General features: G+C 40.2%; 1 protein-coding gene across 1 annotated transcript in view; it reads right to left on the bottom strand.

The window, feature by feature from the left end:
• The window catches only part of ASPSCR1 (ASPSCR1 tether for SLC2A4, UBX domain containing), a 76,237-nt gene that overhangs the window by 4,257 nt on the left and 57,352 nt on the right, over window positions 1-14,628 (bottom strand). The gene's annotated exons all lie outside the window — the stretch shown is intronic.

Below are 14,628 nucleotides of genomic sequence, written 5' to 3'. Positions count from 1 at the left end.
TTTCAGGCTATATGGCCATGTTCTAGAGCAGGGGTCCTCAAACTTTTTAAACAGAGGGCCAGGTCACAGACCCTCAAACTGTTGGAGGGCTGGATTATAATTTGAAAAGAACATGAATGAATTCCTAAGCACACTGCACATATCTTATTTCTAATGCAAAAAACAAAAAACAATACAATACAATACTTAAAATGAAGAACAATTTTAACAAATATAAACTTATTAGTATTTCAATGGGAAGTGTGGGCCTGCTTTTGGCTGATGAGATAGGATTGTTGTTGTTGTTGTTGTTGTTGTTGTTGTGTGCTTTCAAGTCGTTTCAGACTTAGATTGACCCTTAGTGAGGGCCGGGTAAATAACCTTGGAGGGCCGTATCCGGCCCCCGGGCCTTAGTTTGAGGACCCCTGTTCTAGAGGCATTATCTCCTAATTATTATTGTCATTAATAATAATAATTAGGAGAGACTGTATTATTGCCAGTCCTCCAAGGGGCTGTTAGAAATATTAGTCCAAAATGTGATTATATAAACACATTTTGTTTTTCCACCATCATAAAGCACTGCAGAACACAGATATTAAACATTTTGTTTTTATATCTGTCTTCTGTAGCACTTTAGATCAGCAAACTCTTCCACTAGTCACTTTCCAATCACAGTTCTAGATGCAAAGATGGTTGTTCATTACATCTAGAAATGTGATCACTGTATTTATTTTTAAAAAGAGGTTGGAAGTGGAGAGAATAAGATACTCTAAAGCAGGCATGGGCAAACTTCGGCTCTCCAGATGTTTTGGACTCCAACTCCCTGTTAGGCTGTTAGGAATTGTGGGAGTTGAAGTACAAAACTCCTGCAAGGCTGAAGTTTGCCCATGCCTGCTCTAAAGGCCTTCTTGTGTAAAACTTGCAGAATAAAGGAAAAGGAATAGCATGGATCTTATATAGGGAAGACTTGCTACATTTGGAGTTTTGTAAGTGTCAGCATTCATACAGATATGGATGGTGCAATAGACACTTTACATCTTCTTTAAAGAAGCTTAATGACAAAACTCTCATTAAAGGTCAAACAAAAACTTAGCAGTTTTCATTTAATAAAAGGGTCCATCCTTTCAAGGTTCTTAATTTGACTCTAGACTGACTTGGAAAAGATAGCCGTTTTGAAAGATTGGCATAAATAAATTTTAATTTGTTCATAAATACTCTAGAGACTTTTAAATTTGCCAGGCTAGAGGACAATGAAAATTATTCAGAATGGTGAAACTCTATGCTCCTAATGAATCTTACCAACCAAATGGTTGGGCAACAAAATGGCAAATGTGTGGTTACTCAGGCATTTTTATTTCTTCAACTCATTTGCAATGTATAAATGTGTGTCCTGAAAATGCCTGAGCACAACAGCTAAACACACACCCTTATTTCGTTGTTGTGTGTCTTCATTTCCTATTGATGGCAACCAGGGCCATAGCCAGAAAAAAATTTCGGGGAGGGTTGACAATTTCAGCGGGGGAGAGGGGGTAAAAATTTCAGGGGGGGTTGAACATTTGGGGGGGGGGGTTGAAACCTGCCTCCTAGCTCACGCTGAAGCAAAGAGGCAGAGCAACCTTCAATAGCCCGCAGCTCCGCCCCTGTCAACCACCTCCACCAAGTCTGGCCTCCTTAATGAGAGCATTCAACACACATACACACAACTTGGTTGCTTCACTAAATTGGCTATTGCTGCAAGTAATGACAGTGTGAATAAATTGTCAATATTTGCTTGAGATAGTGCTTACAGTTCTGGAGGGACTCTTAATTTTTTTGCATCTCATAGACTTAGCATAGGGATTTGGTTAACCAGTTAAAATTCGTGAGTAAACCAGGTTTTTTTGTAAAAAATCTGAAACATTTGGGGGGGGGGTTGAACCCCTAAAACCACCCCCTCGCTACAGGCCTGATGGCAACCCTTAGGCAATCCCAATCACAGGCCTTTCCTGGCAAGATTTGTTCAGAAGAGAACTGCCCTTGTCTTCCACTGAGGCTGAGAAGGTATGACTTGCCCAAGGTCCTTAGTGGGTTTCATGGTAAAGTTGGAATTCAAATCCTGGCCTACAAAGTCATAGTCCAGCTCTCAAACCAGTACATTATGCTAAAGTGGAAATACAACAGTTTTCCCCAAAAATTCTAACAGCAGAGTGACACCAGGATAAATGAAATTCAATAAAGACAAGCAAAAAGCAATCTACACAGCAACAAAACCAAATTAAAATTCACTCCTTTCAACTATATAATTCCACCACCAATGGATTCAAAGGAGAATCTCTGACTTAGGGTTTAAAGTCAGACTGTTGGAATAGAAAAAGAAAGGATATACTATTGCTCTTTGCAAGGCAAATGCTGCTGCTTCCCTTTTTTGAAGTGATGGATCAAGAGTCTGGAAGTGATCCAAGTGTAACAGTAAATATTTGTACATTAAATGAAAAGAACCCACCTTACTGATCTATTCTCCAGAGATTTGAAATGGGCAGGCAGCAAATTTAGTAACTGAAAGAATGGACATATGCATTCAGGTCCCAGGAAAAGAAGACCCTCTCTCCTCACACACAAGTACAACACCCAAGTTTCACCTTTTACATTCTAGCAATCAGGTTTTTCATAGTGCCAGCTTGATATTCTAACAACAGGGAAAAAACTTTATTCATCCCTTTAAAATACTTCCTCTCTCAAGCAATAGGACCCAAAGTTGCTAGCTTCACCAGGAACCAGTCACAAAGGCGTCTCTCCGTAAACGTTTTAATTAAAAAAGTACCAGACACAGTTAAGAACCTTGAGAAAACCCTTATGAAAGCTTTGATGTCTCCACTGCCTTCATCTGATGGGCTCCTACTATTTAGGGAATGGATTTTAAAAAAAGGAACATCCCCCCCTCAAAAAAAAAACCCCTCTTCACATACACACTATCCTTTTCACGCTAGCCACAAAGTTGGAAAATGAGGTTTTTGTAGCGTGTTAGTGTTGGAATTTTTTAATAACATCCCCTCTCTTTTTTTCCTCTCCTGCCCAATTATCGTGATGAATAATTAACATTCTGAAGGAGATAACTAAGCACAGCATCTCAGAGCTCAAAGCCCTTTAGTTCAAAGCCCTGCCCTTTTCTCTTCGTTCCTCCAGTTGCCGCCACTAAAACTTCCTTGTCAATCAAGCTCTGGGCACACACATCAAAGCTTCATGTGGGAATGGCCCCAAGGGGTCAGAGAAAATTCATGGCAGGGCCTGTGAGTGAGGCACAAAGAAAGAGGAGAGACAGAGCAGGGGAACACAGTCCAAGTATGAGACAGAAACACACAACACCAATGCTGTTGCACACACACACACACACACACACACACACAATGTCCTGATAAGAGCCACTATCCTATTTTTACTTACAAGTTGACAAGTAAGTCCATCAAGCTCCTCCTCCCCAACTAATTCTCACCACTGGCAAGACATCAGTCCAAAGCAATTTTAATTGGAAGAGACTTAAAGGAATGAAACAGCAGCTCAGGAACACACAAAATTTAGCCACCTCCTTATGGCTTGCCCCACCCCCCACCCCCGGATCTTCATCCTGCCTTTTTGATTCCAATAGTCCGGCCAATAAACATTCTCCTTTCAAGAGTATATCCACAACTCACCCCTTTTCATCAGGCTAGGTACAAGGCATGCTTTTTGTGTGCATGCTACTTGCCTGTTTTTCAGTCTCTTGTATATCTACTTCCCTGGTGTTACAAAAAATACCAAAAAAGCAAAATATTCAGTAGGTTTCATAAATTTGGTAGCCTACAACCAGGTACAAGACCTATAAAGGCGAAGTTAAGAGACTTGTACAGTAGCTTTGATCTTCTGGTCAGGATGTCTTCCCTGACACCAGCATTGGAACATATTTCGAGTTTAGTAATGTATGGATAAAACATCCTTCTTCCACTCTTGCTCTCCCCACCTCCACTGCTCTATAACTACCTTGCCGATGAGCTCCACATATAGCTAACATTGCTGGAACATAGTATACCATTTTTTTTTCTTATTCCATCGGACAAAGTATTCAATGAAAAATGGAATACTTGAAACCATTTCCGATTTCTCCCCTGGCAGCAGCTCTTTCCAAGTTATGAGTCACTTCTTGCTGTGGATTCCTTGGGCTTGGAGCTGTTCTTTTCTGGGACAATGCATTAAAGACCAAGAATCCTCCAGAACTTTTGAAGATCTCATTCTCATGTCACTTATATTTTCAATTAATAGCCTGAAAGTCTCTGGAGCTAATAGAAAGATTTCAAAAATTCTAAAACCCAAGCCCAAGTTAGAGCACAAGCAATATCACAAACCACTCAAAATCTAAATTTTAGAAAAAACAGATGGTGCACAATACTTTTGTTATTTGACACTTTAGGTGAGCCTAGTCCAGCATAATGTAACTCAACCTCACTGTGGAAAAATAGGAGCCATCCTTCTACAAACAGAAGTTGAAATTCCAAATTGTATTTACACAAAAATGGGTATCTGTGAAGTGGAACAATAGGGCATGTTTTAAACAAGCATTTATCCATCTCGCACTCAGAGAACATTGGATATAGGATGGGATACAAATATTTCAGTAAAGAATAGTTTATCTGGCTAAGCATGAGAAGAACAAAGAAGCCAGACGTAAAAAGTTCCAAAAGTGGAAACTAAAAGAGATAATGTGTATTGACTTGGTCAAAGGGGATAATGTGATAGATTTCTACTATAAACAGCATGACAGTTTTCCTTTATTTATATTTTTCTCCTGAAGTCACCAGTATCTTAACAACAAAAGAACAACTGCTTTTCTGGATCAGACTGGGTGAGGGTGGGGGGCCTGGTCCGGTCCAGTCCACCCAAAGCTCTTTTGCCAATAGCAGGCAGCCAGGTGCCTCTGGGAGTTTACACACCAAGGTATCAATCTACATGTTGCAATGTTATTGTGAGTGTTTCTACAAGAGCGACTGAGGCTTAAGTGACCAGGCACTTCAAGGTGGACTAAGGTTGAGGATTTGAACACAGTTGCCCCTCCTGTGACTGTGTCCTTAAAGAAGTGATCAGTTGAGAAGCTCAAAACTCACCACTGGAAAGTGATTATGCACCGTGCCCTGAAGTGATGAGACATCAGAAGTCCCATTAAGTTCAATATGTCTCCTGGTAAGTACAGACAGGACTACCACATTATAGGCTGAGAAACAAAGAAGGCAAATGGTGTCTACAATGCTTAACATTTAAGATGAACAATAGGCTCATAAACTTGTTACATTATAGCAAGTCTTAAGGTTTACAGTACATTTTTAAAGTCTGAAAATAAACATTAAAAAACCAAAGCAAATGAAAATCTAGTTATGGCAGAAATTAGCACATTATTTCCAGAGTTATGAAGCAAATAGATATATGGATTGCACATTTTGAATGGGAGATGGCAGCACTATGAGTACCTTATTTCTGAAGGCTTGGTAACCAAATACAAAAGAAGAAGAAAAGACACTTCCTGAAACTTCACTGTTGGGCAGAAGAGAAAATTTAATTGGGAGGGAGGCTTGCCAAGTCATACAACATACCTCTACTCAAATTTCCTCTTCCAAGCAACCATAAAAGGTGCAGGAGTCCTACCTTTACATCTCTGTGTTCTATCTGCTTGTTTCTCTGTTTGTTTCAGTGACATAAGAAGCAAGTCACTTCTCACACCAAAAGCGACTTGCAGTTTCTCATATCGCTTGTGACAGAATAAAAAAAAAAGCGACATAAGAGGCTAAAAGAGGTAAAGCACACATGGTAGTGCTTTACCACTTTGTGTATGTGTATCATCTAGATTTTAAGAACAGGAAGGAAACAATGTTCTGAAATTAACCCGTGAAACCTCCATGCTTTGAACACCAGTTCTAGATTACATAACCAGAACACAAACATAGTGCCATTTTCCAAGCACTTTGAACGATTCATGCATACCACGTAGTATTTCATATATAAGCTATCAGGAGATTTTTTTTGGTCGTGTCAGGAGCGATCTGAGAAACCGCAAGTCGCTTCTGGTGAACTGTAGCTTGTTTCAGACACATCAAGGTATGCTCCGTGCCAGCTGCTGGTGATCTCTGACTTATGTCATGCAAGAACCAGCTAGTGGAGACATATATGGTGGTATCTGAAGTCAAATTTGTAGGTTCAAAAAGAAGTTCTGAAAATAAGCAACTGTGATTACAGGAGTTAAAGAGGTTAAAATTTCATGCTAGTGAGACAGGTCAGGTTCTGTTGATGGAGGACTGGTGACAGCGATCTTCCCTACCTATCCCCCATGAAATCAACAGTGGGAGCTAGTTGAAGCAATGTTTCACCTAACTTTCAAGCACACTCAGAATATCCGTGCACGTTCCTGCCACAAAAGGATGCTCCAAAAGCTTGCAATTCACTGCAGTATTAACTTGCCACATTTGTTCAGAGGCCTTGAGATCAGGCAGAAGCTGCTGCTTTTGAAACGGTGAGCAGAAAGGGGGGACTTGCAGCTGCCAAAAGAGGATGCATTCTTTCCGTTACATGAGCTGAAATGATTAGAGTGCCACAGCTCCCCTGTTAGTTTGATGTTTAAAGATTAATAAGAAAATGAGTGCTTCAAAGGGACATGCACATGAATGCAGAAATCCAAGCCACTACCATGAAATACCACACAGCCACCCCCATCCTGGCCCCACTGCCGCCCCTTCACCAAACACGGAAACCAGCACTTGGAAAATTTAATCGGGAAGCTAGTGGATCAAAGCTTCTCTGACAAGAGGCAAAGACCATCTCCGGAACGGATATAAACACGAGAGCCACGGTCAAAGGGACATTGCCTAAATGGCCTTGTCTCATTTAATACTCAAGAACAAAGCTTCCCAAACTGAGAAGACTCTGATCAAACACAGAGGAAGCCTGAGGCAGCTGGAAGAGAAAGACTTAAACGTCTGTTACCTTTATCAGATAAATTCTTAAAGTGGAACTTGCTAGCAAACCAAAATCAGACAAGTTATGATCACTGAATTGTAACAGTATTAGTACAAAAGTGACTGCTATGGTTTGGATTTCTTGGATCACTTTGGGCCATAGGTCCATCTCCTTAACCCAACTGCCAGCATTACATTGTACAGACACCAGAGATTAGTGCATTAGAATTAGTGACCCTAATTCTCTGTGCTAAGGACATTTGAAGGAGGCACAAAACAGGTAAAAACTTTACCAACTGCAGAGGTGCAGCAATTACTTAGACTAAAAGACATGCATTATCTCTCAGACATAATGGAAAACCATGGCCAGGCTTCCGTTATGTTTCAATTGAGTCATGATTTCTTTCATTCTTCCTGCTAATGGAATCATATTAAGGAAAATTCAAATCATAAATGTTGCATTTTGTTCCGATGCATTACCAATAGAGCAGCAACTTGGTCAGCCTGGAGTAACAATCAGTTCTGCTTACAGCAAAAATCTCAAGAGTTCCAAAGAACATGAAGGAGCCCCAAATGTTGGGAAAATATGACTAGCACTGTTGAATTTTTCAACCTTAGTGACAAGGATGGGGGTAGCTTTTGCTAACACTCAAGGAGTTTGAAGATACAATGGAAGTGGGAGGGGGGAGTTAGATGGAAGCATGTGGTGCCTCTTCAGGTCCTTTGAAGTTGGAACCCTAGCTGAGTGCCGCCTTCTCCAGATTCTGGGGCTTTTACCTCTGCTCATTGCTTCTCCACACAAATTTAAGAGTTCTGTCAGCTGGCCATCTCAAAATCCCTGCAATGGGTCCTGCCAATGTGTGTTCTTAAGACTGAGGTGGATGAAGAGAAGGAAAAGAATCTCCAGAAGGGCCAATGAGCTCAGAAAAAAAAACCAAAAACAGCTGGAGCTGCTAGGACCCCTTGGCTGGAGTGCTGCAGCGGGGAAACCTGCAGTTGATCAGTTCTGCCCTCGAGAACACTTTAAAATAATTCATGGGACATGGGGAGAGTGCAGCCAGTACAAACAGCAATAACAAAATATCAAAGCAATGCCTTGAAGTCTTTATGGGCTCCAAAAACTCCATGTTGTTGCCAGTCTGCACATTTGCCCTACACACACAAAAAGCAGACACTCACTTCAGATGTAGCCCCTTTCCTTCTGAAGCGAACAAGTTGACAACATTTGTTTTCCTGGCTTTGATCCTACAATTTGAGTCTCCCTCCTAAATTCCCTGTGGCTATCAGGTTTAACAGTGTTGGCCTTTTCAACTTTATAATGGGGAAGAAACATCAGTAATTTGTTAGTTTGTTTAATAAGTCCGCATCCCACCTTTCTGCCAAAAAACCCAAAACAAAACCCAACAACATCCTGTCATTCTGGCACTTGTTCACAGAACTCTCTGGAGACCTAGGACCCTGTTATGGCAGTCGCTATGACAAAGGTATTTCTTCATTTAAAGACAGCAAGCCATCTCTATTTGAGGGATGAAGGGGAATAATCCAAAACCATGGAAAGAAAGGGGATCAAATTTATATTGCTGCTACCCCTCAACGTTTGTCCTTAGAGTACATCCCCTCCTCTCCTGTAAGAAGACCCTTCTCGACCCCACTCCTGAAGAGTTTCTCCCTCACAAATAATCTGCTCCATCCCTATCTCACCCCATGTTCCTAGCTTTAATATTTTATTCTGTATATGCGGCCCGCTCACTGTTACTGTGTTATGAATGATTTTATTTTAATTTTATATTATTTGTTGTATTTTTATGTTTTATGTAATTTATTATGCTATTGTTTATGTTTTTGACTTCTTTTACTGTGTTGTGTTGTGTTGTAGGGCTTGGTCTCATGTAAGCTGCCTCGAGTCCCCACTGGGGAGATGGGGGGGGGGGGGTATGAATACAGTTTATTATTATTATATTTATTTTCAAAAGAGCCTGATCCATTCAACCTCAGTTATTCTTTTTGCCTTCACTGTAAAGAATGGGATGAGTTTGTTATATCCTCAGATTAATGAAGTTTGGTGTAAAGGAGTTGCTTTGTTGTTCTCAAAGGGATGAACAGATATAATGATTAGATCTATGGGATCACTTTACTTTATCCCAGGATTGCACATGCTTTGGGGTTTCAAAGAACTCTTCATCTGGATGAATGGCAAGGCAGCAGAATCTCAGGTAGAAAACAAGCAAGTAGCATGGCTACAATAGCTTCTGCTCATTCATAACATGCATTGCTCATTAGCTTGTTTCAAGGATATATATTGAAAATTACTGAATACCATGTTTACATATTTCCTAACTCTGTAGGAAACATATTTCCTAACTCTGTACATTGCCTTATAGAGAGCCTAATGGAAATAGAGACAAGAGGCAGGACATTATGTTCCTTACAAGCATTGAAGTGTAATGGAATCTGCATTAACAAAAAATTTAATATGTAGAGAAAACAAGAGACAAATGTTTAAGGACATGAACAACATAAAATGTGCTGGAATATGAAAAATATATTCTATGAAAGCTTAGAGAACTGTATCAGAAAGAGACATATGCGGGCCCATTAAGAGAAGAAAATTACCACTTGGATAGGGTGGTAAGTGAAGATGTCCCAACACTTTATCACTGATCTATCCAAATGAAATATGTAGGCAGAGAAAATAGCTTATGGAGCAGCAGTTCATCTATGTAGCATTCCACCACATTGTAGTACATGATATTTAAAGCAGTCTTCTCCAGCTCTGCCAGAAGAGGGTATCTTGTGTTCATCCCTGCCATCAGCCACTGTAATCCCTCACAGTTCATGTTTTATGCACTTTAATTCTCTACATTCACCCTGCTGTTATTAAATAAAAGCCTGTTTTCTCAAGTTGGTCTTCAACTGCTATATTCCACATAGAAACAGATCTTGAGAAAGTTATTTTTTGGATTACCCACTCCCGAAATCCACCAGTCAGCATGCCTGCTGAGGAATTCTGAGATTTATAGTATTTTTTTCTAAGCCACGGTCTCTAAAATTATAGTGATAATGTTAATAGAAAACTGTCATTACAGTGTTCATATTGGCTTTTCTAGAGCCCTTTTTCATATTATTGTGCTTAGTCTTTGTATTCCCATTGCAGAAGCAATTGAGACCACTATAATTTTCACAGATGTAAGTCAAGGTTTGATGCACCAGCTTCCTCAATTTTGTGGCCCATCAATGTGCTGGAGTATGGAAATAACTAGAATAAACCTGAAAGGCACCAGGTTGTAGAAAGACTGTGTTTGCTATTTCTGTATCGCAGGGCCAGGCCTGAAGATAACATCCCTTTAAGTTAAAATCAGTTTATTCCAACAGAAATCACTTTGTCAGTGGGATAATACAGAGTACTTGGTGATTCTATATATTCCAGTAGACTCCCTGTTAGATGAACTGCCACATCTCTTAGAAGATATTAACCTGTTAGAAATATTAAGAATCACAGGTCCTCCCATTCAATAAAGTTGGGTTTTCTTGTCGATTTTGCTCTTCTCCTTATATACCAAATCCTCAAAGCAAGCCTCCACTGATTACATATGTATGCACCCCCCCCCCCCAATTTGCTGTTCAGCTTGAGAAGGAAAGCACAGAGATTACCACCACATCAACACTGCCCCTCATAAAGCTGGTGTAGAGACGGCCCCGGTAACTACACCTCCCAGGAATACAGGGGCTTTAGCAAAACAGCCCAATTAGAATCAGTAGCCAGTAAAAAGGGCATCCAAGAATAACAGAGTTGCCAAGGACGTGAAAGCTGGAACAACTTCTGCACCTATTTCTCGCCAAAACAGACACCCCCGCCCCCTTTCAGCCTCTGCCAAATGCTCAGATATCTGTGGCAGGGAAAGGTTATCCAAGCAAAGGCCAATATACACTGACTCAAGGAAAAAAACAAAAAAGGGGGAGGAGAGACTACAGATGAACAATTCTGATGATGGAGGGCAGAGTACCATCTATAATCTGCCAATCTAAACAGGGAAAATGCAGATGCAGTGACAGTCCATGAAGTTACAATAATGAAGTATGAAACAATGAAAAGGAGGAAATCTTTCAGGTGTGAAGGGGAAATAAGGAAGACATTGCTCCATCCTGTTTGATGATTCTGAATAGCGTGCAGGTTCATTAATGACCCCTTCTAGAAGGTAGACTGTTGCCTGTGCACCAGCTGTTTTTCCTGGGTAATATTCCAGGAACAGTTGGTGCAGTCTGTCTCTCATCCTGGGTGGTGCTGACTCACTTCGGAAGGAAAGCTGTGAATTTGGGTGCATTCCCAGTACTCCAGCCAAATGTCAGACAACACTAGTATTTGCAGTAATAGCAGTGTAATTTTCAGGTTCTGTCCACACAATTCTGCCAGAGAACAAAAGCTGGATATATTCACAAGTCAGCAGGGTTCCTCTGAGGAGTTCTACTGGGGGGTGGGAACGCCAGACAACTACTGCACTTCAGATGGAAGGTGTTTTAAGAGCATGAGCCCCTATGTTTACTGACAAACACATCTAAAAGCAAATCTCAGCACTCAAGACTGAAAGATTGGTACACATATTTATAAGTAATTCATGGTCTGCTATTGCTGAATGTGGACCACACACTTGAAGGTCAAGAAACCACTGGAAGCAGTAGAAATAGATTACCTGTCTTTGTACTGAAGTGAAATGTGACTGGGGGCGCAGATACTGGTACTGTTAGAAAGGGTTATGTGACCATGAGCCTCTAATACTACTTTGGCTCTTACAAAGTGATGTACACGAGGTTTTCTTCCCACCTGCTGACAGTTTCCTTAATCCTGACAAGACATCTCCACTATTATATCTGGATATAAGAAGGTTCTCTGAGCCAAACTCATTTATGCAGAGCACACCCGACTCTCAAATACCCACCCATTTACCATCACTTTCCTATATGACTCCACTCATTCTGTTTTTCAGAAAAACTGCCAAACTGTGGAGAAGTAAATCCTCAGAGCTGAAAAGTATAGAGGTTTTAGTATAAACATCAACATCAATGATATTTCACATTTTAATAAAGCAATGGAAACATACCAAAACATACAGCTCTCCTTAAAAAGCAGCAGTGTTAGAACTCTGGAACTCCAGGCCTCAAAACCCCTAGACAACTAAGACACTTGAACTGTGGCCACCAACCTCTCAGTTCACACTGCCCACTCTGTGAACTGCTTTCACCTTGTCCCAGGTTTTGAAATGGTTCCATACAGCATGGACATTTCAAAAGGGACGCTGTTTTGGCAAGCGGGATTTCAAAAACTTTTTATAAAGTTACCTTCATCAAAACATCCTATTTACCCATGCCTTGGAACTTAATACACGATCACAGGGAAACAGATCATTCATGCCTTCTTGGCTACTAAGCGAGTGATGCTCCCATACTGGAAAGATAACAAATCCCTAACAGTGATCCAATGGATAGAAGATTTAACAACACATACAACATCTAAGAGAGTAATTTGATAAACTTTACAAATAGAGTTATTATAATCAGAATTTTTGTCTTTTTAAAATTAAAATGTATGAGTAACAGTTTCTCCTTTTCTCTCTTCTTATTGATGTCATGTTCAAATTATGATATGTAACTGAGGGTAAGCAATGTAATTTGACTTCACATAATAAAAAAGTAAAAATTTCAAAGCAGGTATATGCTTAGTCAATTAAAATGCCTGAACACCTGGGAGACAAAGCCAAGCAATTTAGAATGAAGTTTGATGATTTTAAACAACCATCATTACGAAGTGCATGGGAGGGAAAGGTTAGAGACAGTGAAAGGGAGAAAGATTCACAAATTCTGCTGCCAAACCTCAAGTTGTCTCTCTCTGGGGGGCAGTCAACACTCCAGTACTCTAGCACATAAAAATAAAGGTGGTTGCTCAATCAACTGAGATTGTAGGGACTGTGAAAGGAGACCAAGTTTGTCATTTTAAGGTGCTTTGTGAAGTAGAGAAGGGAAAAGGTGCCAACGACCACCATGGGAGATCACTGATCCAAACCACAGTGGAATGGATGAATGAAAACATTTAACCGAGGCATTTCTGTCATACAAAAAAGCTGGAAACAAGCAGAATACAACCTGACAAAGATGCACTAGGGAATGCTGAAATAAAGGATCTACAGATATATACAGGCCTCTTCTATAGATCATCCAAACTGCTTGGTGAGGGAAGAATGGTCCAGTGATGCCGATTTTATTGTAGAGTTTTCCTGTACAGGTTCCAAACAAAACAAAAACACTCGCAGCAACGGGAAAGTGCAAAAGACTCCAAAATGCATTGAATTTTGCTGGTCTTCTCCGACCAGCTCAACACATCAACATGCTCTCATTTCATGGCAGTATTCAGCTTTACAATCCTAAGTACAATAAAAATAAAAACTCTCACCTAGATGACAAGGTGCTAAACTAAGATACAAGATGACAACAGAGGGAATATTTTTACAACAACAAAGGAAAAAGGAAAGTTCAAAGACCAAAAATTGTGCATTTGAAAGCATGCCTCAAGCAAAGACAGCCACACGTAAGAGTAGCACTTAAAACTATGTAAAAACCACTCTCTCCTTCTGCAACTGCTAACTAGCAATGCCAAAAACAGATTTTCTTCTGCATTGGCTCTTAATGAAATCGTTTATTATTAACTGTGTTGTTATTCATGCTTTATTGCGTATTAGTTATGAAACTATTTTGATTTTACTTCAAAAGGAGTGCATTACTAATTTTCCGCCTTGCTTTGTTGTGAACTCCTTTGAACATATTGTTTATGGAAAGGCAGTATACAAATAAAGGGAATGAGAGAGTGATGCTCCGGAAAGTGATCCAGGATCAAGAAAAATATTTTGCCTCACAACTTGTCTGATTCCATGGGTGGTCAGATTTTATAAAAGAAGCCCGCACTAAGAGTTTGGCACACATAAAGCACATGCATTCAGGCATGGCAAGAACATTGTGTGTAAGATCTGAAGAGAGTTGTAACATTACAGTCTGTCCATCAAATAGTCTCTCCCACAAAGAATACTGAAGACCAAGTAAAGTTTTTCCCACAACAAAACAAATATTTTATTGCACCTTGATTAAAATATGGGAAGACTGGTTAAAACTTCTTAATGGACTTGGCTTGTCCTAAAGAGAGCCAAGGACTACAAAGAAGCTTTTGGTTTCCAGATATGGATTTTAATCAATAGTTTAATCACAACCCCAGATGGGCTGCACCTCTTCTCTCTGTAAACTTCTCAGGGTTTCATGGAAAAGTTTTCTTTCTCCACCTTGCCACCATGACAAGTGCGTGGGAGCCAGAGATTGTGTTGGGTGGCAGCTGCAGCCAAGATGGCACAAAACAAGGAAAGGCAGGAGAAATTGCCTTCCCAATGAACGGGAAAGTCACTCGGTTCAAAGGCACAGGGGACCTTTCTTCTAGCATTCTGCTATTAATTAAAATATCTTCAGTTCCTTTGAAGGAGAATTTGAAAAGAAAGAAAGAAAAATAAATAAAGGGAAGACACTGAACTGCCTGCTCCTAACAAGATGATTCTGTGACTCACAAACAAAGGCACAGATTCTTCTGTTCCAGCACCAAGCGGCTACATGCTTCTTTGAACAGAGGCCAGACTCAGGTGTTAAATGGCCTCCAGGGTCTTCCTTCATC

The sequence above is a fragment of the Anolis sagrei genome, chromosome 2 (assembly GCF_037176765.1).
Source record: "Anolis sagrei isolate rAnoSag1 chromosome 2, rAnoSag1.mat, whole genome shotgun sequence".
Lineage (NCBI taxonomy): Eukaryota > Metazoa > Chordata > Lepidosauria > Squamata > Dactyloidae > Anolis > Anolis sagrei.
The sequence above is the reverse complement of the archived record's forward strand: the minus strand, read 5'-3'. Positions and strand labels throughout refer to the sequence as shown.